Source organism: Nyctereutes procyonoides, unplaced genomic scaffold (genome assembly GCF_905146905.1).
Source record: "Nyctereutes procyonoides isolate TBG_1078 unplaced genomic scaffold, NYPRO_anot_genome, whole genome shotgun sequence".
In the NCBI taxonomy this organism is placed as follows: domain Eukaryota; kingdom Metazoa; phylum Chordata; class Mammalia; order Carnivora; family Canidae; genus Nyctereutes; species Nyctereutes procyonoides.
The window spans coordinates 5,148,721-5,175,111 of NW_026575029.1; the positions used below are offsets into that span (position 1 = coordinate 5,148,721).

At 43.9% G+C, this 26,391-nt stretch overlaps 1 protein-coding gene across 2 annotated transcripts in view; it reads right to left on the minus strand.

Annotated features, from left to right (window-relative positions):
• The window catches only part of STOX2 (storkhead box 2), a 163,085-nt gene that overhangs the window by 115,904 nt on the left and 20,790 nt on the right, over positions 1-26,391 (minus strand). The window contains exon 2 of one of the 2 annotated variants that reach the window (XM_055315701.1): positions 15,306-15,401. The exons of the other annotated variant lie outside the window; for it this stretch is intronic. The gene's annotated coding sequence lies outside the window, so the exon portion shown is untranslated. The remainder of the gene's footprint in view (positions 1-15,305; positions 15,402-26,391) is intronic. 2 annotated transcript variants of the gene reach the window in all.

The following is a 26,391-nucleotide window of genomic DNA, read 5'->3' on the forward strand; positions in this document are numbered from 1 at the left end:
TATTTATAAATTTAACCCAGTGGGAACTGGCTGCAAACAGGCAAGAGGAAACCTTTGAGGGTGATGAAAATATTGTTACAACTGAATTGTGGCATCAGCTAACAGTTGCATAAATGTATCAAAATATATCAAACACTTAAAAATGGGTGAATTTTATGGCATCTGAATTATACCTCTTTAATGCTGTTAAAAAAAAAAATCACTCCGTCATTGAGTGGAGGATTATCTGAAAAAGAAAGAGACCTGCACCAAAAGACCAGCTGGGAGACTACTGCAATAGTGGGGTTGATGTGATGTGAGTTGGAATTCAAGTTCTCGCTGGAAAAATGAAGTGTGAACAGGAGCCAGTGCCAGGTTGGAATATGCAGACCTTACGAGAGGATGGGCGAGGAGGAGACAAGAGAGGATCATAGATCCCGCAAAGGTCTATGGACTGGTGATTCCACAGACAGAAACCCGGGAGTCGTTTTACTTCTGGACCCTCCCCCTTTCCTGAACTTTGTAGCACTTATGATTTTAGGTGACATATTTTGGCCATTATCCTCACACTTTTCAATATTATATATTCCTAAATATTATACGCGCACAATTTTCTTCTTGCTAACAGAACTGACAATCTCTCCATTGCAAAACCCATTGGCGATGTTAGTCTGTATCTGGGTTCTTGCTTGGTACCGGTGCCCACTCTCTCCTCCTAAAACATGTCTCTCTTTCATCTCCCTCTCCACCTACCATCCTCTCGCATCCTACCTCTCAATTCTCCTCTGCCCACGAAACACTGGTGTTCTCTGGATCCCATCACCAAGCGCTGCTTCTTCGCCTTCTCAGTCTCCCTAGCTGAGCTCAACAACACCCTATGCTTAGTGTTAACCCCCATAAGAGAAAGCTTTCCCCAAACTCTCACCATCAGATCTCTCCCCTAGTCTGCAAATCCCTATTTCCTACTGCCAAACTGGGTATTTTCCCCAGATACTCCAAGGACAATCAAACTTAAGCTGCTCATTACACAAAATTAATCATCTTTATCCCCACTCTCCCAACCTCTGGCTTTCTGACATACATTTCTGGGCATGGTGAATGGCACTCCTAGTCATCCAGTTTCATAGAGCAAGTACATGGGATCAACTATGCTTCTCTCTCTCATGGCTCCCTCCTATCCATCCCATGCCCCACACTACACCCAGTGGTCACCATATTTCTCCCACTTTCTACTGCCTTCCTATGTCCCAAAGGCCTAATGAAGGCACTGGGGAAGGAGCAGCTGGCCATAAACAGAAAACCAGTGTCACTTGCCAAAGATACATGAAGGGTAACCTAAAATCTTTAGTGAAATAAGACTATATTATAAATTTAAATATCAAAAATTAAAATAAGATCTATAGAATCATATGCCGAATTTATTTGTCTAATACATACTTCAAAATACACTTTTCAATTAAAAATGGAAACTGATCATCAGTAACTTGGCTCAGTATTATACAGTTTAAGGCAAAAATCAGATCATACAGTAATAAAAAGATTATACATTTCAGTCTTTATATTAACTAGCATAGAGAAGCCCCATATCACATATGACCGTAGTTGGAAATCATAAAACTATTTAACCATCTTCTCTGAGAAGATTTTGACACTGATCATGAGGCTGTTGACTTCTGTTCAACAAGTTCTGTTACCTAAGGTAAACCTCAGAATTGTTTTTTATTATGAATATGCCACATATTTAGCAATATCTTCTCTCCCCTTCTTTGTTTTTTTTTTCTCTCCCCTTCTTTGGAAAAGTATCCATGAGGGTCTTATATCAAGCCTTCAAGTATCTCTTCAAAATGCTTAAAATACTTTCAGCAAAATCAGAAGAGTTTTCATGATTGTTCAGCCAACTAGAAGAACCTCGTTCACCATGATTTTAGCGTGCAGCCCCTATGACCAGCTTTGAAACCACCTTTTTAAATCCTCCTTATGCTGAAAAACTGTCTTTGCAAAGTAGCACATGTTGCAGCTCTATTTATTCTTTTAAAAAACCTAATGTTATACTCAAAAGGCTTCAAGTAATTAAAGATAGCACCAAATTCGGCCATCTACAAGGCCAGGAGCAACTAGGCATACTCTCAGAGAAGAGGCTTCCTTTAGAAAGGCCTAATATTTTTCTGAAACCCATGCAGATGCACCCTGGGCTTTCTCACGTGATCTAATAAGCTTCATACTGAAACAATCTGAATGAATTGAGTGGATGAAAAATTTGAGTCACCTTACCCCTATACTGATTGAGAGGAAAAAGTAGAACATTGCCCGATTGATATGACTGGTAATATTAACAATTCATTAAATAAAGCTTTCAATTTTTCACGTACATGTGGGGCCCGTGTACAGGGTAGTGAGAAACTTTTGCCTCCACTGCCAAGCTTCAGTAGGTAGACTGAGCTCTCCACTGCACCACCAGGACTTTAGTCACAACTGATACAATGTCTCTGTGAACCCAAACATTCTGCTCATAGTTCACTAACCACAAAAGATTAGCTAAAATCACAGTATTGGTGGGTTCCTCAGATTATAGGAGTGGTATCAACCTTGGACTCGGAAAAGGTCAGCAAAACTGTTAGCTCTCATCATCTTATAATGAAAAACCACTGTATCTTTATGTTGAACAACTCTTTAAAGTGTTGTGTCGCAAGATAACCAGCAGGCTTTGCCTGTTAGAAATTCTTCTCATGGTTACTCCTCATCTCATAACAAAATGTGAAGATCACATGAGCTGTAAATCCACTTTCTGAGCACAGATAATCTGCAATGGAGAATAATATCCTAAAAGCAAAACACAGCTTTGGAGAAAGGGGAACCCTTTTAGACAGTCGGTGGGAATGCAAGCTGGTGCAGCCACTCGGGAAACAGTATGGAGGTTCCCCAAAAAGTTAAAAATAGAACTACCCTGTGATGCAGCAATTGCACTACTGGGTATTTATCCAAAGGATACAAAAATACTGATTCAAAGGGGCACCTGCACGCCAGTGTTTATAGCAGTAATGTCCACAATAGCCAAAATATAGAAAGATCCCAGATGTCAACAGATAAATGGACAAAGAAGATGAGGCATACACACACACACACACACACACACACACACTGAAATATTACTCAGCCATCAAAAAAAATGAAATCTTGCCATTTGCAATGATGTGGATAAAACTAGAGGGTATTACACTAAGTGAAATAAGTCAATCACAGAAAGACTAATACCATATGATTTCACTCATATGTGGAATTTAAGAAATAAAACAGATGAACATAGGGGAAGGGAAGGAAAAATAAAACAAGATGAAAACAGAGAGGGAGTGAAACTATAAGAGACTCTTAACTATAGGAAACAAACTGAGGGTTGCTGGGGTGGGGGGGTGGGGTGAGGGGATGGGATTATGGGGTGACAGGCATTACAGAGGGCACGTGATGGGATGAGCATATAACACCGGGTATTATATGCAACTGGTGAATCACTAAATTCTAACCCTGAAACTAACAAACACTACATGCTAACTAAATTGAATTTAAATTTAAAATTTTTTTTAAAAGTCAAACACAGCATGCAGCCACAGAGAAATGGCCTCCACGTCATGTACTCCCAACTCATCCCCAGATGACACACAGTCATCTGACGCACCCAAGTGCAGGTCCTGCCCTCAATCTGTAAGTCTTAATTTCTGTTGTAGCTTTTACTTAGAAGTGCAATATGAATACAAGTCCTTGCATTTTCTCCTGATGGCCCAACAAATCACCCTGGGCACTCATTGCAATGTGCACAGAAGACTGACCTATGCCCACTCCCAGCAGCATCATTAACCTTCTCTGGACCTTCTTGGAAGCCGCCCTGCTTGCCTGAGATGCCTATCTCCTCTTTATCCTCCTGGAACACTCTCACTCCTCCAACATTCAAACTGGGGTCAGTGCTCTGACAAACTTCCCACCTGCTCCCTCCCTCAGCCCTCCTGTTCTCTTGCAGAGTGAGAAGCCCTTGCTTTGCTTCCATGACAGCACTCACCACATTGTAATATAACACAATATTGCACACATGTTCCAACCTGCCTCTCTGGCTTGTATGCTGCTTGAGACCAAGGACCATTTTGCTCATGGGACCAATGTGCACTGAGCACCTGCTATGTGCTAAGAAAAGCCTTAAGTTCTGGGATAAATGGGACACCTGGGTGGCTCAGTGGTTGAGCACTTGCCTTCGGCCCAAGGTGTGATCCTAGAGTCCCGGGATCGAGTCCTACATCGGGCTCCTTGCATGGAGCCTGCTTCTCCCTCTGCCTGTATCTCTGTCTCTCTGTCTCTCTCTGTCTCTCTCTGCCTCTCATGAATAAATAAATAAAATCTTTAAAAAGAAAGTTCTGGGATAACAAAATAACAGCAATAAGAACAAAAGGTTCGGTCACTAAGGAGTCTGCATCTTAATGGGAAGAGACAACAATAAACAAAGTAATGTGAAACAGCAATACTGTGATGGAAGAAAATAAAGCAAGGGACAAACATGTCCCTTTATTTGCAATTTAAAGCCAAGGTCAGCTTCCTTGTACTATTCAGGGATGTCTCATGCCTTTCCAAAAGGAGGCCCTCAATAAAATGTGTGCCATGCTGTGCTAATTTTAGACCCTTTTCAGTGCTGTGGTCCTAGCAGAAGTGCAACGAATGCCATGGATGTGTACTGTGGATTTGGGGATCGTAAAGGAACTAGTATTGTAACTACTTCGTTTTCCCTCAATCCACTTGTAGCTAAGGAATAATAAAAGATGCCTTCTGTTTACACAGGACTTTACAGTTTACTGAGTCTCTGAGGTCTGTGGTGAGCGAGGCAGGAGTTACAATTAAAGACCAAAAAAAAAAAAAGACGACCCAAAAGCAGTAATGGATTTATTTGCCCAAAGTCATACAGAGATTGAAGGGCTTCCATCCTTGTGACCCCCCATCCAGGAGTTTCCTCCCCACCCACCTGCCTCTGGAAATGACTGCTCTGAGCAGTTGCAAGGCTCATCTGCTAACTGCTTTCCATAGCATGAATGAAGTTCATACACATTTTTATATTGCTAGAATAGCCCCCAAATTTCTGTTATCTTATTAATACATTTTCATGAATCAATGTGTATGTAAAACAGAAGACGAATTTCTTCAGATGACTCAAATGACTCCCTCGGCTGCTTTATACAGATGGTGCATGAGATTTAGAGTTAAATCCACACACCTCCTTCAGACTAATCAATCTTGAAAGTTTTCTTTCCTCAGTTCTGTTTACAGGTCACCACAGACCCGTTTCCCAAGCCAGTGAAATAAAACACACTAGACCACAGATGGATTTTTAAAGGAGGGATCTTTTTTCCAACATGTGCCTTCCTGTAATTTAAGGAAATGTTATACATGAACAATTAAAGGCATATATCAAAAAAAGAAGCAAAGCTCCAATAGTTTCCTATTCTATAAAATTATAATAATTGTAAAAAAAAAAAGGCCCCAGATATGGAAATTCCAGCCTCTATTTAAGAATAACTACTTCAACCTCCAGTGAAAATAGGACTTTTAGGTAATATCATGTAATAATTACTAACAACGTTTTAAACTTTAATATGGAGTGAAAGGCACACAGATGCAATTATTTAATAATTTTTGCTAAGCCCATTTGAAATTTTCTTTAGCTTTCTCTCAATAGTTAGGAGTTGAAGTAATTAGACTTATGGATAATAATCTTCAGTCTTCCTATTATTATTCATCTGGTTATTTTAAAGGTGCTGTGGACCCTCTCGTTCAAACACAGAAGAGTAGCTATAACCCAGAAATCATTTGCAGCAGCTTTCATTACAGTTACCATATTATTTATTATTCCTCTAGGACACTTTCCAAAGTAGAAAGGATGCTATTAATAAGACTAGGACAAAATGCTTAAACCAGTGTCCTCCTGGGCAAACAGGGACATCTGGTCACTCTACTTTCAGGAAGATTACTCAAAAAATACAAGTTTTGCTTTATAACAGCAAATAAGTAAATCTAAAGTGGGGAGACGAGAGAAGTTCCCAAGAAGAAAAGTTACTTTTAAACATAAAATAATAATATTGGGGGTGTGTGTCTCTATCTGCTCTTCTCTCTCCTCTGATTAAAATGGTGAGGATTCAAAGATCTGTAGCAAATGGTTAGTTGTGGCCAAGACATATATTCAGTTGGCTCTGCTATGACCCCATTGGCCAAAAAACAAACCACCCACTTCTCAGTAAGTGCATATGATGGCAAAAGATCCTTGTGAAGGGAACATGAACTCAACATTCCCTAGATTTTCTTCCCTGGCACTCTCCTGCTTCCCACAGAGAAGGAGGGGTTGACGGTGTTAAGATGCCTCTAGTGGCTCCCTCCAGGCCATCATGTTGAAGACACTGGCAGCAGAGGAAAGGAACAAATGCCTAACATTGTACATGTGGAACACGCTTCAGCACACAAACAAGACAAGTTCTGACAGTGGAGCCCTGGCCTCAGCCTACATTTGGGCTTTTCACGGACAGATCTCTGTGCCTGTCCAGAGACTCTACCTATCTACCTCAGTGGCTTCTCAGAAGAAAGAAGGTAAAGTATCCTAGAGGTAGGAAAAGGCTGAACCCAAATAAGAAGCCAGGAGAAAGAAACAGAAGGCAATGAAGGAAAGAGAACACTGAACCCAGAGATAAAAAAGGGTCACAGGTACGTGACACAGTTTTCTTCCAAACCTCAAAGACTGATTACCAGAGGATATCTGATCTGGCGTGCTGGCCTCCAGACACTGTGTTTTAAACATCTCCACGGAAACAGCCTTCCACGGAATTTTCCAGAACCATGATACAATTTTTAACCTGTATTATTTAAGTTTCAGGCATCAGGAAATCTATTCATGTTTGATACTAACAAAAAAGGTATTCAGAGGCATCACCCATATGCTAATGAAGAGGTGGCCTTGCAAGAGTGATATTCTATTTATTTTTTTTGAAGATTTTATTTATTTATTCATGAGAGACACAGAGAGAGAGAGAGACAGAGAGAGAGAGACAGAGACACAGGCAGAGGGAGAAGCAGGCTTCATTCAGGGAGCCTGATGTGGGACTTGATCGCAGGACTCAGGGATCACGTCTTGAGCCAAAGGCAGATGCTCAACCACTGAGCCACCCAGGTGCCCCCAAGAGTGATATTTTAAATTTAGATGCTGTAACAAGTGAAAACTAACTGCTTGGGGTGAGAGGCTAGATATGTCCTATGTATGCATCAATTAAGAGAAGAATATCCAGTTGGCATTTTTTAAAATTTAAATTCAATAAGCCAACATAGAGCACATCATTAGTTTCAAATGAAGAGTTCAATAATTCATCAGTTGTGTATAACACCCAGTGCTCATCCCATCCCATGCCCTCCTTAATGCCCATCATCCAGTTACCCCTTCCCACTCACCTCCTCTCCAGCAACCCTCAGTTTGTTTCCTACAGTTAAGAGTCTCTCATGGTTTTTCTCCCTCTCTGGTGATTTCCCATTCAGTTTTCCCTCCCTTCCCCCTTTGATCCTCTGTGCTGTTTCTTATATTCCACATATGAGTGAAAGCATATGATAATTGTCTTTCTCTGATTGAATTATTTCACTCAGCATTATACCCTCCAGTTCCATCCACCTAGATGTAAATGGTAGGTATCCATCCTTTCTGATGGCTGAGTAATATTCCATTATATATATAATCTTCCTTATCCATTCATCTGTCAATGGACATCTTGGCTTTCACATGTCATTACAGATCGTTGAGATCACCACCTCAATCTCAGCCACCCAAATCTAAAAAGTTTAAGAGAAAGTGATTCTATGCATTTGTCAGAGTTCACACATGATCCGAGTTCAAGAACTGCAGCACTGGACAGTACCCATGACATCAGGGCCACAGTCCTGGCTGTGTGCATCTGTAGGTTCCCAGAAGGTGGCTCAGAGGCCCAGGACCCAAGAAGGGACAGGAGAAGACTTGAGCCATCTTGGAGAGACATGGTGCCCTCAACTTCCTCTCTGGAAATTTGCTAGGGTAAGGAATATCCCTGCAAGGATTTTGCCAAGGCGGCGTGGGGTAGGAGTCACAAGGAAACATTCTGAATTCATGCTTCAGTGTCCAAATCCCAGCATCTCTGCTTCCCAACCAGTTGATGGTGGACGGGCCCTATAATTGCTCTTTTTCCATCACTTCTTGGTCTGTAACATGGAGACAAACAAAGGCAGGTTGTTCTAAGGATTCAGTGAGATACACACCAAAAGCTTAAAACTGGGTCTGGCAATTAGTACTCAGTAAATGTTAGTTTAAATTTTTTTTAAATATTTATTTATTTATTTATTTGAGAGAGAGAGAGAGAGAGAAAGAGCAAGCAGGTGGGGAGGGGCACAGGGAGAGGGAGAAGAGTCCCATCAGACTTCACATTGAGTGTAGAGCCCCACACAGGGCTTGGTCTCATGACCCTGAGATCATGACCTGAGCTGAAAACCAAGAGTTGGTCGTTCAACCAGCTGAGCCACCTAGGTGTAGGTGCCCTTAATTATTTTTCATTAACACCCTCTACCTGGCCCAGGGCTGGACACACAGACAACTTCTTCTGCCCCGCCCCCCAAGGGAGGGGTCTCCCCCCCCCCCCGCCCCGGAAAGCTCACAGAGCTCTTTACTGGGCCATATGAGAAAGTTGAAGGTCTCTCTTTTCCTCTCCATTCCATCTCATCCTCTCCTTCTATTCTTTCAGGGACTACCCTATTTTAGAAAACATTCTTACATTTAAAAAAAAATCTAAAATTAATCACTCTCTCCATGTTTTCCCCAACAACACAAGGACCTTATAATGATTCAACTCTGTCCACACACATATTGGCTCCCAGGCTACTGCTTTCTGTCCAGGATGTCTCTCTCTCTCTCTCTCTCTCTCTCTTTCTTTTCCTTCTTTCCTCCCTCCCTCCCTCCCTTTTCTATTACTGTTTTAAATAGTCAGACCTTGTAGCAATTGGCCTACCAGTTTCCTTGCTCAGCATGAGCAGACCAGTTCCCTTGGGTTGGAGCTCCTTTCTTAATGGTGGATGGAGATAGCTCTGTCTTATGAAATTGAAGAGCCAAGAAATACTATGAAATATTTCGCCTGAGAATTTCTAGATTTATTTATTCTAATCTGGGGCTTTTCAGGCTAGAGAGTCAGCTCTATTGCTGGAAATGGAAGCAAGAAGTTCACTTTTCCTTTTTTTCATTTCCTTCTTTTTTTGGGGGGGGGGGTGGGTGTTGCTAAATAGGAAGAATTCCTTAATATTTATAAAATCTGACTTTTTCACCAAAAGAAGAAGAAGAAGAAGAAGAAGAAGAAGAAGAAGAAGAAGAAGAAGAAGAAGAAGAATACAGGATAGGAAAAGAAACACACGCACATACACACTCATTTAACAAAAGTTCCCAGCCACCCTTCAATATTTTCACAGTAAGTCACAATCAGATACGATGTGGTTATGGTTCTCCCTCCCTCTCTTCCTCTCCCTCCCTCTCTCAGTGGGCTCAAGGCAACAGGGCCACTCTGAGACCTACAGAAAGGGCAGTCCCTACTGGGCACAGCATAGCAAGGCTCGGGGAGCTGGGGTGGGGCGATGGAAGGCACCCCAAGACAGTAATGAAGGCTCTGCAGCTCGTGTCCTGCTTCTGCTACTCAATCACTTGGGCTTCTCTAGCAAGTGTCACTTAACTTCTCTGAACCTGTGCTTCTTCACCCACCAAGCTCAGCGAAGTTCCCAGGAGGATCGGGGCTCTGGATGGGACAGCGATCGTGGGTAAAGAACACCAGGATGGAAGTCTGCAAACTCGAGTCCTACGCCAGGCTTTAATGATCCCTGTGACAGTCACAAAGCCTCTGTGAGTCTTGACATCTTCATTTAGAACAGGCAGGGAGCGCGTTAGACAGCTGCCAGGTCCCCTCCTTGGCTCAAGCTCCACCACGTATTATTATAATGAGATAATAAATGTGAACACACTTTGAGGTCTCTATAAGCACTCTATCTCAGTTTTATATACAGGAGTTGATTGGGGCTGGAATAATAATAAATATAGATGGTAGGTCATCTTTCTATTTCTTTGTGATTTTGAAATAATAATAATATAGCAGGTTATGGTAAAATTTTACTTTGGAGCAACAGGAATAGTAAAGAGAAATTCTTAGGAACCCAGAATTGCTAAGTAGGACAGGACTGGTTATAACAGTTCAATGCTTAACACATTGGAAGCCAGCCCTTGGTAAAGTCCTGGCTCTGCCTCTAACGGTGTCTATGTCCCCAGACAAATGATTTAATCTCTATAAGCCTCAGTCTTCTCCTCTTTAAAATGAGAATGAAAAAATAAATAAAATAAAATAAAATAAAGATGAGAACAATATTGGGATGCCTGGCTGGCTCAGTGGTTGGGCACCTCCCTTTGGCCCAGGGTGTGATCCTGGGGTTCTGGGATCCAGTCCCACATGGGGGGGCTCCCTGCATGGAGCCTACTTCTCCCTCTGCCTGTGTCTCTGCCTCTTTCTCGCTGTGTCTCTCTCATGAATAAATAAATAAAATCTTAAAAAATAAAAAATAAAAAAATAAAATAAAATGAGAACAATATTACATTAGTGGTGAATTTAAATAAGATAATAACTGTGAAGCTCTTGGCTCAGTCTTAAACCCAGCAAGTAAGTCTCTGCTGTTGAAGATGAGCAAATGAGGCAAAACTTAGTTAAGTCAAGGATTTTCACTAAGTATTTATTTGGTTAATAACTAAAGTCTTTGCTGGGTGGGGGGGGAGCGATAAGCTTGTTTTATCCTGCAAAGAGAACAGAAAAATAGAAGTAGCAACCTGGCTCTACTTTGGTGTCTGCTAGGGAAAAAAGTCCCCTCTGGGGACAGGCCAGGGTACAGTGCACTTTCTTCCATCCCCTTGGTACAGCTCTTGCCCACTCTTCCATACAGAGCAGATTTGGAAACCACTGGGGTTCCAAAGAGAAAATGAGTAACACTTTAGAAAGAATTATTACTCCCAGTAAAGCATGATAACCGTAGAAAGCATAATACTCAGAGCCCTCCACAGGCAGGATCTGTGAATTCAAGAGATTTTCATCCCAGGTGACCCAGTAGGCACGTCCTGGGGGTCTCTGCACCTCCTAATACATGGGGCTCCAACCTCTGCAAGCCCTACTCACTGGCCAGTGGCGGGCACACACACTGCACACTGTTGCCAGAGACCATCTACACTGCTGGGTCTTCAGCCTGGATCCTAAACCCATTCTCTCTGTCTGCCTGGTTCTATTTCCCCCTGCCTGATGCTTGGCCAGATGCCCCAGGTGTGAAGTCACCCATGCGCTGGCTTGTGTTTCTGACTGTGGTTGCCCCTTCAGGGCTCATGGGTGCTACCGACACCCTCCATCACCTGCAACTGCAACCCCGTCTGGTTGTTGGCCTCCCCCACAATGCCAGTCCCACCTCAGCTCCAACTTTACCTAGCACATGTTAGAATACAGTATGGTAGGCACCAGACACTGAGGCACAAAACGTGGCATCCAAACATACAGGTGAAGGTTAAAGGCATTGGAGGGGTTAAGAGTGGGAAGAAATGTAAAATCAGGGTAGTGTTTCTTCCACACCTGGCGGGTGGTGATTTCACTTCTGGATCAGGAAAGCTGAAAGGAAACAGTGTATTTTTATCAAACAAGGAAGATTTAAAGAAAAGGGCAGGAAAAGAGGGGTGGGGGGCTTAACGGGCTGGGAGGAGAAGATGGTCTCTGGGATGTGGACCTTGTGAAAGGGGACAAGGGTGCAGGGAAAGATGTTTGGGTGGGGAAGAGGAGCGAGCAGGGTGCCCCGACTCTGGCTGCACCTGGCAGGTGCCTGGACACCTCGGTTGGGTCCCTGCCAGCACCGAGGTCCTCTGCTTTGAAGCTGCTGCAATGTTGCAAAAAGGCGAGCCCTGGGACCCCTGGGTGGCTCAGTGGTTGAGCATCTGTCTTCATTTCAGGTCCTGATCCCAGGGTCCCAGGGTCCCAGGGTCCCAGGATAGAGTCCTCCATCGGGATCCCCACAGGGAGCTTGCTTCTCCCTCTGCCCGTGTCTCTGCCTCTCTCTGTGTGTCTGTCATGAATAAATAAATTAAAAAGAAAATGGCAAGCCCTCCTTCACAAATGTTGCTAACTTAACGCTTTCACTTTTGCTGCTTTCTTTTGTTTGCTCAAGGGAAGAATTTGTATTGGTTTGCAAGGGCTGCCATCACAAAACTCCACAAACTGAGTTGCTGAACAGAAATGGTCTCTGTTCTGGAGGCTAGAAGTGATCAAGGTGATCACCTTGATCAAGATCAAGGTATTGGCAGGTTGGCTCCTGCTGAGGGCTGTGAGGAAGAATGGGTCCCAGGCCTCTCTCCTCGCTTCTGGTGGTTTCCTGTCAACTGCTGCTGTTCCCTGCCTGGGGCATCATGCCTACCTTCATATAGCATTCTCCTTGTGTGTGCATCTGTGTCCAGATTTTCCCCTTTTTCATAAGGACTAGTCATTTTGGATTGGAGGCCACCCTACCGATGACCTCATCGTAACTAATTACATCTCCAACAACTCTAGCTCCTAATGACATCATATTCTGATAGCCTTAGAGGCTAGGACTTCAACATATGAATTTAGGGAGACACAATTCAACACACAAAAGTGCTATTGATGACAGTCCTCTGACACTCCTTCCCAGTCCTGAACCAAAGCTAGATTCATCAAGAAAAAAAAAACAAACAAATACAAAACAAAAACAAAAAAACAAGCAAGATGGCCCAACGATGCTTCCGAAACTTCTTGGCAGTTTATAAAAGCAAAACTTCCCTTTTGGGTAAACCTGTATATATCACTTATGCAAAGAAGAAGCCAACTTGTTTTCTGTGCTCTAGAGAAAGGGAGCATTGGCCCCTTTTCCTTGGACAAAACCAAAATAGTCCAAGGCACCAGTAAGTGGTAAATCAGGTCTGCCTTACAGACAGTGGCATAATTGCAGGATTTGAGCACCATCCAAAAAAATAAAGTGGGAGATAGAGGTGGAAAAAAAGTAGCACTCAAGTTGTTTAACTCTCATTAACAGGAGCAAGAATCTGTCTCATTTCCATGCAGGGTGTGTGAACCTCTAGATTCTTCTGTGCCAAGCCCGAGGGGCCCTAAATAAGCAAGTTAGAATAAGAAGTAACCATGGGATTGGCAAAGAGCAGGCAAGAGAAAACATCCACATCCCAATTAGGCTGCGTTGTCTCAGACCTCCAAACGCCTCCTCCTCAAGTTCCATGGAAGCCAGGAGGAAACAAGCAGGACAAGTCCTCAAAAGTACCAGGGATCCAGGTGGCACATCAGAGAGGCAGAAGGTGGAGACTCTGGAGCCTGCTGCCCCAGGCAAAATACACTGGGCCACTGATAATCCGTGTTTGGACAACCCTGTGCCTCAATACCCTCAACTGTAAAATGGAGATAATTATAGAACTCACAGGGGATGCCTGGGTGGCTCAGTCAGCTGGGCACCCAACTCTCAGTCTCAGCTCCAGTCTTGATCTCAGTGTCGTGAGTTGAAACCATACGTTGGGCTCCACACTGAGCATGAAGCCTACTATTTAAAAATGTATGTATGTATTTATTAGTATTTAAGCCTACTATTAAAAAATAATTAAATTATTAAATTTTTTAAAAGCCTACTATTAAATACTGTTTATTAGTATTTAAACCTATTAAAAATGTATATATATTTATATTTTTATATATAGATATATATAAATACACACACACATAAGACAATAGAACTCTTAGGGCTGCTGTAAGGTTCAAATAAATGAATACACATGAACTGCTTGAAACAACACCTGATACAGAGTAAGCACTGTAAATGTTAGCTAGCATTAACACTGTTTGAGGGTCATGGCCTAGGGGGAGCCTCTTGCTTAGAGCCTTGAATCCCCATCCTTTGAAAAAAGAAAGTTGTCTTGGGAATCATACGGAGGTCCCCAACACCGTATTCCTCCCCACACGGGGTCCAAGGATACAGATGAGTCTAAGATATTTGCCTACCATTCTAAGGCATTAAGAAGAGCCTGGGTTTTGGAGCCTGGATCTAACATTTATTAGATGCATAACCTTGAGCAAAGTCCGAAATCTCCACTAAGCCATCATTTCCTCTAAGGTAAAAAAAAAAAAAAAAAAAGGAAAAATAGCTTTCTCCTAATGCTGTGTGGAGAATGAATATGAAAATGTACCTAAAGCGCTCAGTGGGGTGCCCGCTTCATAACTATTGACTGACGCAGTTCAATCATTAGCAGCCACGTGTTTGATCATGAAGTGGGGAAGCAGGTGGATTGCGAGCCGCCACCAGCTTACACGGGCAGGGGAGGGGTACCCGTCTAAGGACACATTACTTCATGCCCCCGAACCGGCTGTGATGGCCCCATGAAGCCCTGATGGGAAGGACACCCTTGTAGTTGGAGCATCCTAGGGCAGGCTGGGTCTGCACACCGCCGTGAGCGGCCGTGGAAAGAAGTCCCGACGTGGACAGGCAGGTGTGCTCCAAGGAGCAAGCATTACTGCCCTGCACGGAAGGCATTCCAAGATCTGCAGTAGGAGGGGTGGGGGAAGAGGGAAGGGAGGGCAGGCAGACGTTATTAGGGATCGTTCTGCGCCCACCTGATGGATGTCAGCGCTCGGGAGGGTAAAAGGACATCTGAGAGAAAGACAGGTGGGCGAAAACGAAGGCTGTGGCCTGTCCTTTGCTGCATATCCTGCCCGACTAACCCTTGCCTCCTGCCGGTGCGGGCCTGGGAAGCACTGTGATGCCAACTGCTGCCCATGCACCAGCTCTTTCCCCTTCTCCCAAGCCAAGCCCCCAGATACCCTGGATGGACTAACAGACATGCAGGCAGGACTGTCCAGGCTCATGCTCCTGAGAAATCCAGGTGGCCCCCAGGTGGAAGCACGTTCCATTTGCAAAGCATCCCCGAGGATCCCTTCTCGCCCTTACTCCATCCCTCCTCAGCAACAGCCAACCCTCTCCCTTACCCTGCATCTGTCTGAAGCCCCTGTCAAGCAACCCTCTAACACCCCATCACACCCTCTAGCCTTCACGTGCTTTTGGAGACCCTGCCTCTGCTCCTTATTCCCTTCCAGAATCCTGTGTGTCCCACCCCCCTCCCCTGCCACTTGAGGCCCAGTGTCTGGGCCAGGGAAGGTCACTCCCTCTGGCCGGTGAACTCAGATGACAGGAGCCCAGGAATGGGGTGTTGCTGGAAGTCTTACAGTTCTTACCCCGCGAGCATTGTCACAAAGGTGGCAGGGCTCCCTCCGTGGGGCGCTCGAGCAGCTCAGGCCTTTGGCTGTGGCCGATCGTCCTATGTGAGCCAACTGTCATAAAGAAACAGGCAATCAGGGGATCTCTGGGTGGCTCAGCGGTTCAGCACCTGCCTTTGGCCCAGGGTGTGATCCGGGGTCCTGGGATCGAGTCCCACATCAGGCTCCCTGCATGGAGCCTGCTTCTCCCTCTGCCTGTGTCTTTGTCTCTCTCTCTCTCTTTCTCTATGTCTATCATGAATAAATAAATAAAATCTTTTTAAAAAAAGAAACAAACAAAAAAAACCAGGCGATCTTGACAAGGTGGGCGCCTCTAACCCCCCAGTCAGAGCCACAGGCCGACGGGGGGAAAGAGCAGTGCTTTGGATAAATGGACTATTGGGGAGCGAGGTAGAAATTTTACTCATCCATCAGGCCGGACGTCCACACTGTTTAGCTTCCAGAAGCTGAGCCGTCTCCTCCTCCCTCCCCGGCACCACTAGCAAGGCAAATGCCAGGCCGTCCCGCGTGGCTCCCATGAACCGAGGAGCCCCATTTGTCTCCGGGCACGAGAACCCACATCACCATCACTCAACGGGGCTGAGAGCCGCACGCGGGAGGCGCTGACCCCAGGGCACAGGCCCCGGGGACCCAAGTGTCAACCCCAGGCACGAACAGCTGTTCCAGCCAGAGGATCCATCAACTCTGCAATTCCTCTCTCCCTCTCCCTCTCTCTGTCTCTCTGTTTTGTTTTCTTGAGACCCTTGTACATCTTAGACCAGCCAAAACCAAGGGCAGAGAGAAAGGCACACGGTGACAACACCGCTGCATGACAGGCTGTAAGGAGGCTGGTGACCTCTAGGGAAGAGCAAAAGAATCACAGGTGCGTCCGTGGCCCTGATCGCCACCGGGCCCCGGATTTCGCTCCGTGCTGCAAGTCAGGCTGGCCTACAGAGAGCTGGTCTGCAGCTGGCTTCGGATCACACCTCTCTCCACGGTCAGGTTTCAGGGGTGCGGTGACCGGAGCAGGCACCTGGAGCACCCCGTCCCTTCGCCCCGGCCAGCTGTGGTGTCCGGCAGGTTCGTGCCTGCCGGTTTCAGGAAAATCCTGCTTGCTGCTTCTCATTCCCAGGACCCAACTCTCCCTACCTTTTCTCTAAGGAAGAAAATGTCTGGCTTTAGGGCAGCCCGGGTGGCTCAGCGGTTTAGTGCTGCCTTTGGCCCAGGGCGTGATCCTGGAGACCCCAGATCGAGTCCCACATCGGGCTCCCTGCATGGGGCCTGCTTCTCCCTCTGCCTGTGTCTCTGCCTCTCTCTCTATGTCTCTCATGAATACATAAAATCTTAAAAAAAAAAAAAAAAGGCAAAAGAAAAGAAAGGTCTGGCTTTAGCCAGCCTGACAAACTTCATCGCTTTCTCATTTCACCAGACAAGCAAGGAGGAAACTTTTGTTGTGTACTCTATATCCTGCAATGCAAAATTCCAGGCCAGTCTGGCTATATGACTGAAATGGGATATCCATTCAAAACCTGCTCTTGGCTTCTATCACTGAACACATTTAAAAGGAGAAGTCAAAGAAATGAGAAATGCAATATCAACCATGTCCCCCTAAAGCATCAACCTGTCTCCCCTAAAATGGTCCCCTGGAATGTAGCTTGCAGTGAACAGAACAAGTCTCTAACTGTAAAATATTTTATATCCCATCCTAGGAAACTAGAGCTCTAGGAACCCAGGCTATTCACATTTGCTGACGTGAAGGAAAAATCCGTTATGGACTCACCACCAAAAATAACCACGACTTTCCCCTTTTCTGTGGTGATAAGTTTCTTTAATCTACTGATACTTAACTCAAAGGGATATGAAAAGAACAGCTGCAATGTCCTTGGAAAACATCACATTAAAATTGACTAGTTTCAGTAGAAAGGAGAATTGAAACACTCCAAAATCAAGTGAACATCTAGTAAATTCCACAGTGATTGTAAAGTCATGGCAGGCTTTATCAGTAATATTGAGAATCCTTTTATTACCCATATCTCTTTTCATTGACCTAAAACACCCACCATTCTTAATGGAGCTTTTTTTTTTCCTTTCAAAGAAAAAACATATTTGAAAATAAAATGGTCATATACTACTTATAATAGAGTCTTTGAAAGGCTCTGGGATATTCTTCAAGATTATAGAATTAATGTTAATTTATTTCGGTTACTAATAGCATGGTAGTTATGGGTTTTTTTTAAAAGCATTAATCTTTTGGAGACACGTACCAAAATATTTATAGGTGAAATAATATGATGTCTGGGTTTGCTCCAAAATAACCTGGGTGGGAGAGTCAGGAAAAATATAGATGAAACAAGGTGAGCCATAAGTTGAAAATTGTTGAGGCTGGCTACTGGGTTTGTGGGTTTAGGCTCTCCACCTTTGTACAGATTAGAAATTGTGCACAACAAAAAGAAAAAAAAAGTAACAGCGATATAAAATGGTCTGAGTTTTATTAATCTCCAACAATATCATGCATTCCCACATTCCTCCCAATTCCGTACTGAGGTGGAAAAATATCACTAAATCCTATCTGGAAATAAGCAACAGAAAATTCTGGAGTAGAAGTCAGGAAACGGGTTGTAGCCTGGGTTTTGCCATTTGCGGGCTCTGTGACCCTGAGCCCATCTCTTGACTCCTGTTTGTTGCTTCATTTCCAAGACAAATGGGTTAAACCAAAAGTTTTCCAAGGTCTTTTCCAGCTATAAGATTCTATGAAATTCGAAGCCCACTTAAAAATAAGCAGCGAAATATGTCAGACAAGCAGTTTCAAGTACAACCCAGGCACAATAAATCCCAACAGCTGCTAAAACTCTACAGTACATGTGCTCAACGACAGACACTAAGCATTCAACCTAAATGTTGGAAGAAAGACATTTTCTGACATTGACCAAAGTCTTGGCTTTGTTCCTCTTTATGCGGCCAGAAGTATACTCCAGAATCCAGATAGAATGAAGTGATAGAATTTAATTGAATTAGGTTTTGCTGAACTCTTGCAATATCCCAGGATTAACTGACCCGCTGGGACATGAGAAAGAGTTTTATGTCTGGGAAATGCCCTGTTTTCTCTTTTATAATTGCTTTAAAAAAGTGGGAGCCCAGCACTCAGGAACCCATAAAGATCAATGTGTATGCAGAGTAAAAGGGTCAATGAACATAAAACTCCATATACAGAAAAACATGGGGTCTGACTCGGATCAAGGGAGTAACATTTCATCTCAGGGATTCAGTTTCCCAAATTCCATTTGGGGAGTCCTCATAAAGAAAGAACAGGCTGGGATCTGTTTTAGAACAAATATTTCCACTGTAATTTTTCAGAATGGTGAGTTGGGTATTTATGTACATTAGAGCTGAACCCCTACTATCTGTTCCTTACCCATACTTGTCACATAGCACTGTCGGTCACAAAGCATACTACGGAATGGTACATTAGCCAGGGCCCTCATCACATGCCCTTAATTCAGTTCTAGGTCAGTTCAAGTTCAAAGCAGTTGAAATAAGGTATTCTAAAGTTACTGGTTCAAATTAGTTCTACCGCTAGAATGGAGGGCGCCTAAAGATGTCTCCATCAGAAATAATTCTGGTCGTTATTTGCCAGTGTTATGAAGCCACACAGATGGTGGCTCACACGCCACACGGAATGAAGTCAGATGGAAATTTTAAACCAGAGTATGAAACAGGCTTGAGTAGAAATGGAAATAGCATAATGAAGCATAGATATATTACTCTTTCTGTGCATTTCTGCCTAAAAAAAAAAAATCACCTTGTATATAGAGATTTCAATACTTTCATCAGGTTTTTCTATGTGCCCTAGGCAACAAATTCCCGTTGAAATCTCGTTTTCAAAAATGACAGTATCAATCTGATACTTAACAAATATCTGAGAGCCAAAGATGGCTCCTTTTAAAGATGACATCCTTTTTTTTTTAATTTTTTTTATTTATTTATGATAGTCACAGAGAGAGAGAGAGAGAGAGAGAGAGAGAGAGAGAGACAGAGACACAGGCAGAGGGAGAAGCAGGCTCCATGCACCGGGAGCCCGACGTGGGATTCGATTCCGGGAAGATGACATCCTTTTAATGCACTTACCCAGCCTTTTCTTGTTCTCCACGACTGGGCCAGAGATTTCCTCTCCCTCTTGATACCTGAGGTTGTACTTCTTTCCTGGACAATCTCTGAGCTTATAGGTAACTTTAGCAGCCCTTGGAGCTCAGACAATATGCTTTAGTGTCATTGAAGACAGGAAGGATCTTGAAGGGACCTGCACCACCAACAGTGTCTTTTTGTCATCTGTAGAGAATGTTTTCACCTCCATTCTTTCACTTGGTATCTGAAGCATGAATCGTCCAACCAATGACACAAAGAATAATTGTAATTGCTATACACAGTATTCTAAATTTAAAAAAAAAATCCAACAATAACATATATTCCTTGGAAAAATTTCCTCTTACATGTTTTTACACAGATTTTTAAAAAGTCACTAAATCCTGTTCAGTAATGAGTTCCCAGTCAAATTTATTACCCTACGGTGTTCTTCATCTTTTGGAGGTAAGATCCCAACATTTCACGCTTTGGTTGGTCAAATTTTAAAATAAGAGGAAAATAATTATCAGAGATGTTGTCCAATTCTTCTGCCCTCTCATACACAATCTCTTTAAATCCCTCTTCTTTCCACCTTGTCTTTAGCAGCATAGGCCTCAACTTAATTCTAACCTAACCATTTCCGTTTTAGTTTCTCCATTTTCCTGGCCCCCAGAAACACTTTTTCTGGTCATATTTAATGTAGATGACAAAATTATCTTTATTCCTGATCTGGCCACAATATTCTCTTTTTAAAATGCTAACTGGCTCAGTCAGTAAAGCACATGACTCTTGACCTCGGGATTTTGAGTTCGAGCCCCATGGTGGGTGTAGATATCACTTAAAAATAAAAAAAGAAAAATGAAAAAAATAAAAAATTCTAATGGTATGTTTCAATTCCTCTGCAAAATGATGCACAATGTTTGGTCCTCCTTGTTAAGACTTTTGGCTCATTTGGTTGGTTTGTTGGTTGACTGGATTCATTAGATTAGAATCAAATAGTCTGATAACTGAAAAAGAGGACTTTTTTATTTTATTTTATATTTTATTTAAGATAGCTTTTAAAGTCATCTTCTCCTACACCTACACTGTGGTGAGGCATGAACGTTTTTCCCAAGGCCTGCAGCTAGCTGACAGCACACAGTAGGACTAGCCCCACGTCCCTGACTTGGGAGTCATTGCTGTTTGCCACATGATACGTGCTACCACTTTTCCATAGCCACCTCCACTCTTCTCAAGTAGAACTGATTCCTGTTCTATATCTCATCATCCCCTAAGCCTCCTAAGAAGCCGGCCACACACCTAAGACAGTTCCTGCTCACCTCTCCCTGGATGCAGCAGCAGCAAACCAACTACACCACTTGTACCTCCTGAAACTGCTCCCAAAATTCCCCCACGAAGATAACACATATCTTGGTTCACGAATGTTGCCATGAGAAATGTACTTGAGATGTATCTCGCTTTCACTTATGGCTACACAAGCCTTACTGACATAGTTGCAATTAGAAGAGAAAACCACTACAGCCTGTTATCCAGCCACTTTCTGAACTCATGCAAGACATATAAGAGTTCGTGAAACCACACTGAAGTTCTGTGCCTCCCTCCACAGCATGCTTCTGTGCAGTTTTTATTCAGTGGAAACACTGTACAACACATCCACCTTTGGCGTATTGGCTGAGAGTAAGAAGGTGTGTGAATGGTGTGTGCAGCGCCGGTGTAGGTGGGGAAGGCAGGGGTGGTGAGAGGCAGGGGGGACAGCAACTACTTTAGGGGGATCCCTTGGCCAAAGAGTCAATGGAAGCTGGGCTAAGCCTGCTTGACGTCATTGCAACTAATTTATACCAACCCCCGGCCTTGCAGATATACACCCTACAAACACTGAAATAACAACACACAGAAGATAGTTTAAGAGAGATTTATGGTTTTTTATCTTTTATGGAAACAGGCTGTGAGCACATGAGACTCATTTGTAAGTGCCAAGTCCTTCCATTACTCTATTTTTTTTTTAATGACAGACCCCACTGTGCAGATTTCAACATAGTTTAGGACTAAAAAAAAAAAATCTATCAATGAGTAAAGAACAATTCCAGAGAGTGAAGTTTTCATTGTAACTCTTTGGGAAAAAGAAAAATAAAGCAAAACAAAAAAAGTGCGGCTTGCCCCTTGTGTGTGTCTACTTTGTGTTCCTAATCTCAATACAAAGGTTAGGATTAAAAGCACTGGCATTAAAATAGCCTTCCGTTTCTGCTTTGAAGTCTAATGATGACAACTGTTAAAATCTTTGACAACTTTCATGAAGGCAGAGGCCTTCAAAATCCTTTGAAATGTTAAATGACAAAGTGAAGAGGTCTTTATGGGGGAAACTTTTTCATAAAAGGTGCACAAACAGCATGCTTTTTAAATTCACACTCATTCAGTTTTCTTCCAACACCAAAACTGCATGTATGTTGTACATTTGTTATTGTCTGCAATTCTCATTCAAAAGTCAAAATCAGGAACCAACTTCTCGGATCAAATACGTACAGGAAACAACTGTTAAAATACAATAATTGGTCCTTATGAAGTGACAAATATTTCCTATCTTGGAGCTGCTCTCACTTTTTATTGGCCATCGAAGATCTAAGAAACAGTCTTTCCCAAAAACAAAAGAATAAAGTGCAAGGAATCAGTGTGAAGCAGCATCCTAAGGCCTGCATTGTAGTCTTACTCATCCCTTGAAATTCTGCAGGGGGCACCGTTAGCAGGCAGGGTCACTGAATCTGAAAGTGTCTTCAGCAAGGCCAGGCCAAGGCAAAGCTACAGAAAAGAAGCCTGAACTAGACAGCTCTCTGGGCATCCAGCTCTTCTGGGGACATATCACTCCTCTCTCCTCCTCCTACCACGTGGCACTGGATGGTTTCTTAAGCTTTTCTACAACTCTGGTTTCCTCAACTAAAACATTCAAGTTGATCTTGCCTCAAAATACTGTTGTCAGGACCTAGTAAGATAAGTTATGGGAAAGGGTTAATAAGCACAATGTGGCATCGGGTAGGCGCTTAGAATTCTTAGTAAAATGAAAACACCCACATATATACACACAAAACCTCCATCCTCAACCAGAAGCTTCCACACATCCCACCCTGCTGCCCAGAGAATTTAAAACATCAGAACCAAAGTCACAAGCCTTATTTTCTCCTTTCATCAAAGCTAATTTTCATATGTTTGACTCATTCATTCTGCCCATCGGTGTATTAATCTAAAGACTGGATTCATGTCAATATATCAGTGAGTGTTCATGCTTTCTCCTACTCTGAAATATTTCAGCAAGACCTTTCCCGAAATGATGTTCTAGTCTACCATTTCTCCAACCGCTTTGTTTGGGGTCCCTACAGTCTGGGGTGGGGGTCTGAGACTCTTCATTTCTCTCAGGCTCCCGGGACCGGAGTTGGTCCTGACCCATGGACCATATTTTGAGTGACAGGATTCTAGTTCAGGGTAATAAGGATCGAAGACCCATTGAATTTTGAGCTACAAAGAACTTCAAGATTGTTTTTTATCCCAAAGATAGAAAACTGGAAAAAATTCAGGTCACACATAAGTGGGGGGTTGGGTTTTTTATTTTTTATTTTTTGATCCTCCTACTGTTTTCAGAAACTGGGGAATTTTTACTGATTTACAGCATGAAAAAAAAATCCAAAGATACCATAGCACAAGGCCTTTATTCTTGAGTGGCAATAAACACTGAGTAATGGCCCAAGGGATGGACCACATGCTCTCCAGGACCACCCAACACCATGGTCCTCTCCAACACAGAGGCCAAACATCAGTGACTATGGATCATCATACACACACTATTGTACACTTTTCTCACACCAGAGATATATTTCTCAATTCCCAAGTCCCAGTGGTACTGAGGGGGCCACATGTTCTCTGAAATGGCAGACAAGGATGTCTACTTGGCTGACTTCACTCATTTACATTACCTACCTGGCAACCTCTGATCCGCTCCTCTCTATAGACAAGAAAGTGGAAGGCACAGCAGTTAAGCGACTCAGCTCAGGCCACAGCTGGTCAGTCCCCCACTGGACGCTGAGAATTATTAACAGCTGGGCGGGCAGACTTTGTGCAGGTGGGGCCTTTTAGCACTTCTCAAATCACTTCATGTTGGCAACCTCTCCTCCTCATCCCAGGCTTAGTGTGACTAACTACTTTCATTTTTTAAAAATCTCCTCTCTGGTGGAACTCCATTTCTAGATATTAATACTATAAACAAAGAACACCAGGAAGCCTATTCATCATCCACTTACCGGTCAGAGCCAACCAGGTAGGTTGCCGAGCCAAAGCTGGCATTTCCCCCATGGAAACAAAACCCAGACTTCCTAGACCTGCTGCACACTCTCTGGAAGGACCGCAAGCATGGCCTTTGCAGGCATGTTTGGGAGGCTGCCAAGAGCTTGGGGCCTGGCCAAGTCGGGGGTAATGACTCTGACTGCTTGGAGTCTCCCCTTAATGTTCAAATTATAGACATGGTCTCTGTCAAAGAAGTGTGTGTATCAGGGACAGAGTTCAGATGTCCCCAGGAAACAGAACTGGAGTCAACAGGAGACCTGTACCTCTTGGGGAGGACATGAGGTGCATTCAAGGTGAGCATGGGCAACACATTCCTGTAAAAAAAAAAAACCCTACCTGGCTTGGGGTCTCTAGGTCAATGCTATATAAAGAGTTGATGTGAAACTAAAATAAGCAAAACCCCATCATTCTCAAGAGCCAGGTTTTAAGGAGACCTTCTCTGCATCATTTGATAAAACACATTCCACCACTCATGTGTCTCAGAGAGCTTTGCAGAGGCACCAACTATTGTCATGTGGAAGGTGGAGGAAGAGCAGCCTGGCTTCCCAGGGTTGCTGGCTCCCATGGCTTGTGAGAGAGAACTCTCCAGGTAACACAGCCCCGTGGTTGGCAGTCCCAGATCCTGCCCCCTAAAGGAGACCTGGCCTGGGCAGGGGCAGAGACCCCACCTAGAAAAGCAATTTGGCTAGGGGAAAGTGAGAGCAGCAAGAAGAAAACAGAATCATAATGCCTCTCCTTCCTGGCCCATCTCTAAAACACTGACCTTGGCACTCACCACTACCTTACTAGGCTTAAAGCCGGTAGGAAGCTGTAGGAAGGAGGGATGGGGTAAAGAAAGAGAAAGATAAAAAGAGCCTTGATGTTTTTAAGAGAGTAAGAACTAAAAGGACTGGAGTTTAGTTTCTCCATAATCCCCACGGCCTCAAGCCCCCACTGATCGGCTTTGTTGGCCATGACTCGGGCAGGATGCCGGCCGGTGGGAGAGGCCGCAGAGAGCCCCCCAAACATCCAAGGAATGGGAGCTCTGGAAATGGATGCGACTCTCTTCTTGAGTTTGCACACAAACCAAAGACATCCCACAACATGCAGATGTAACTTATACTGTCAATCCCTAAAATATATAGGTAGAGTCTCTGCATAAATAGGTGCACAGTTCTACAATCAAGAAAATAAATAGGAGTGGAGAGAGTTCTGTACAAATGCTTAAAATAATAAGTACATTTTAAAACCCTCCACAAAAAAAAAAGCTCATTAATAATCTTTAGTCTCCCAGAGACTGAATTTCCAGCATCCAGCTCTCTGCACAATTGGTCGACCCAAGTGTGCAGAAAATTCTGTACATCTAAGCTCTGACTGCATGGCTCTCCCCTTCTCCGAGAGACAGACAGTTAAAACAAAACAAAAAAAACTTGTTCAATGAGGACTCTTGGGAGGGCCGGGCCTAAAGAGCTGAGTAGGACACTGACAGGCACATCAAAGGAAGAATGACCTGCAAAGGGGTCACTTCCACCAGGGCACCAAGACTCGCTCACAATGACACTGGTAAGAAATCAGCCCAACTGGAGTTGCAGCTCCAAGCGTGGGTTGGCTGCACCCATGGCATGTCGATTCCCTCCAAGTATCTGCAATCTGTTCCTCGCCATCTGCTAGGCTGTGGGTACAACCACGTCTGAGGCAGAACATCTCTTCTCCAAGAAAGACTGGAAGGACTGTCCACTCACTTACTGCCTAGGAGCCACCGAGCAGAATGGTGTCAGGTGTCCGGCACCCATGGGAAAAAAAGGTGAGCCCCAGTGCACCCCCAAAAGGCATGTGCCTGGGTGGAGGGGACAGCAAGTCTGGAGAACAGGGCTCGTTCACCCTCCCCAGTCCAAGAAGAGGTTCTTTCAAGCTCACTGCCAAGCTCTGGAATGACGATCCTGGGAAGAAGGAGGCATCCAGGGGCAGGGTGGCCCTGGAGACTTCCACAGCTGCGACGCTGCATCACCATGCAGCTTCCCTGGGATACCTTTAGGAGAAGCACAGATAATAATGGGGATGAAACCAATTACATGCCTGATTGAAACTTCTCTCTTCCAAGAACTCAAAGCCCGTGTGTGTGCACACACTGTCTCACTACCCTTCCAGCATCACCTGTGAGAGAGCAGGGCTGCTGTGATTAGGCCCACTGTCTCCGTGAAAACACTCCCCAAATCCCAGTGTTTCAGAAGAAAGGGTGGCTCTGGGGTGTGTGATGATGGGCACACTTGTCCTTTAATAGTTGGGAAAGCAGTCTTCAACACTCTCCTAGGACTCTCGACAGGATGCTCAAACAAATAAACCAATCCTCCGGGTCTCACACATGCACAATATGAAAACGTGGACACACAGATTGGGGTGTGCCCACAGGATGTGACATGTAGGGGAAAGACTTAAGACCCCCTTGAGATGAAAAAATAAAGAGACGGCTTCTGAAAAAGAAGTAACACTTTCCAAATCGAGGAAATAACATCCATAGCTTATACACAAGTCTCAGAACGTGACTTTCTGAACGTTTTGCATCTTAACAGTTGATTCCAGGGTTTTCATGGTTCTTCAAACTTTCGCTGGAAAGCAAACAACAGAACCACCACGAAGATGA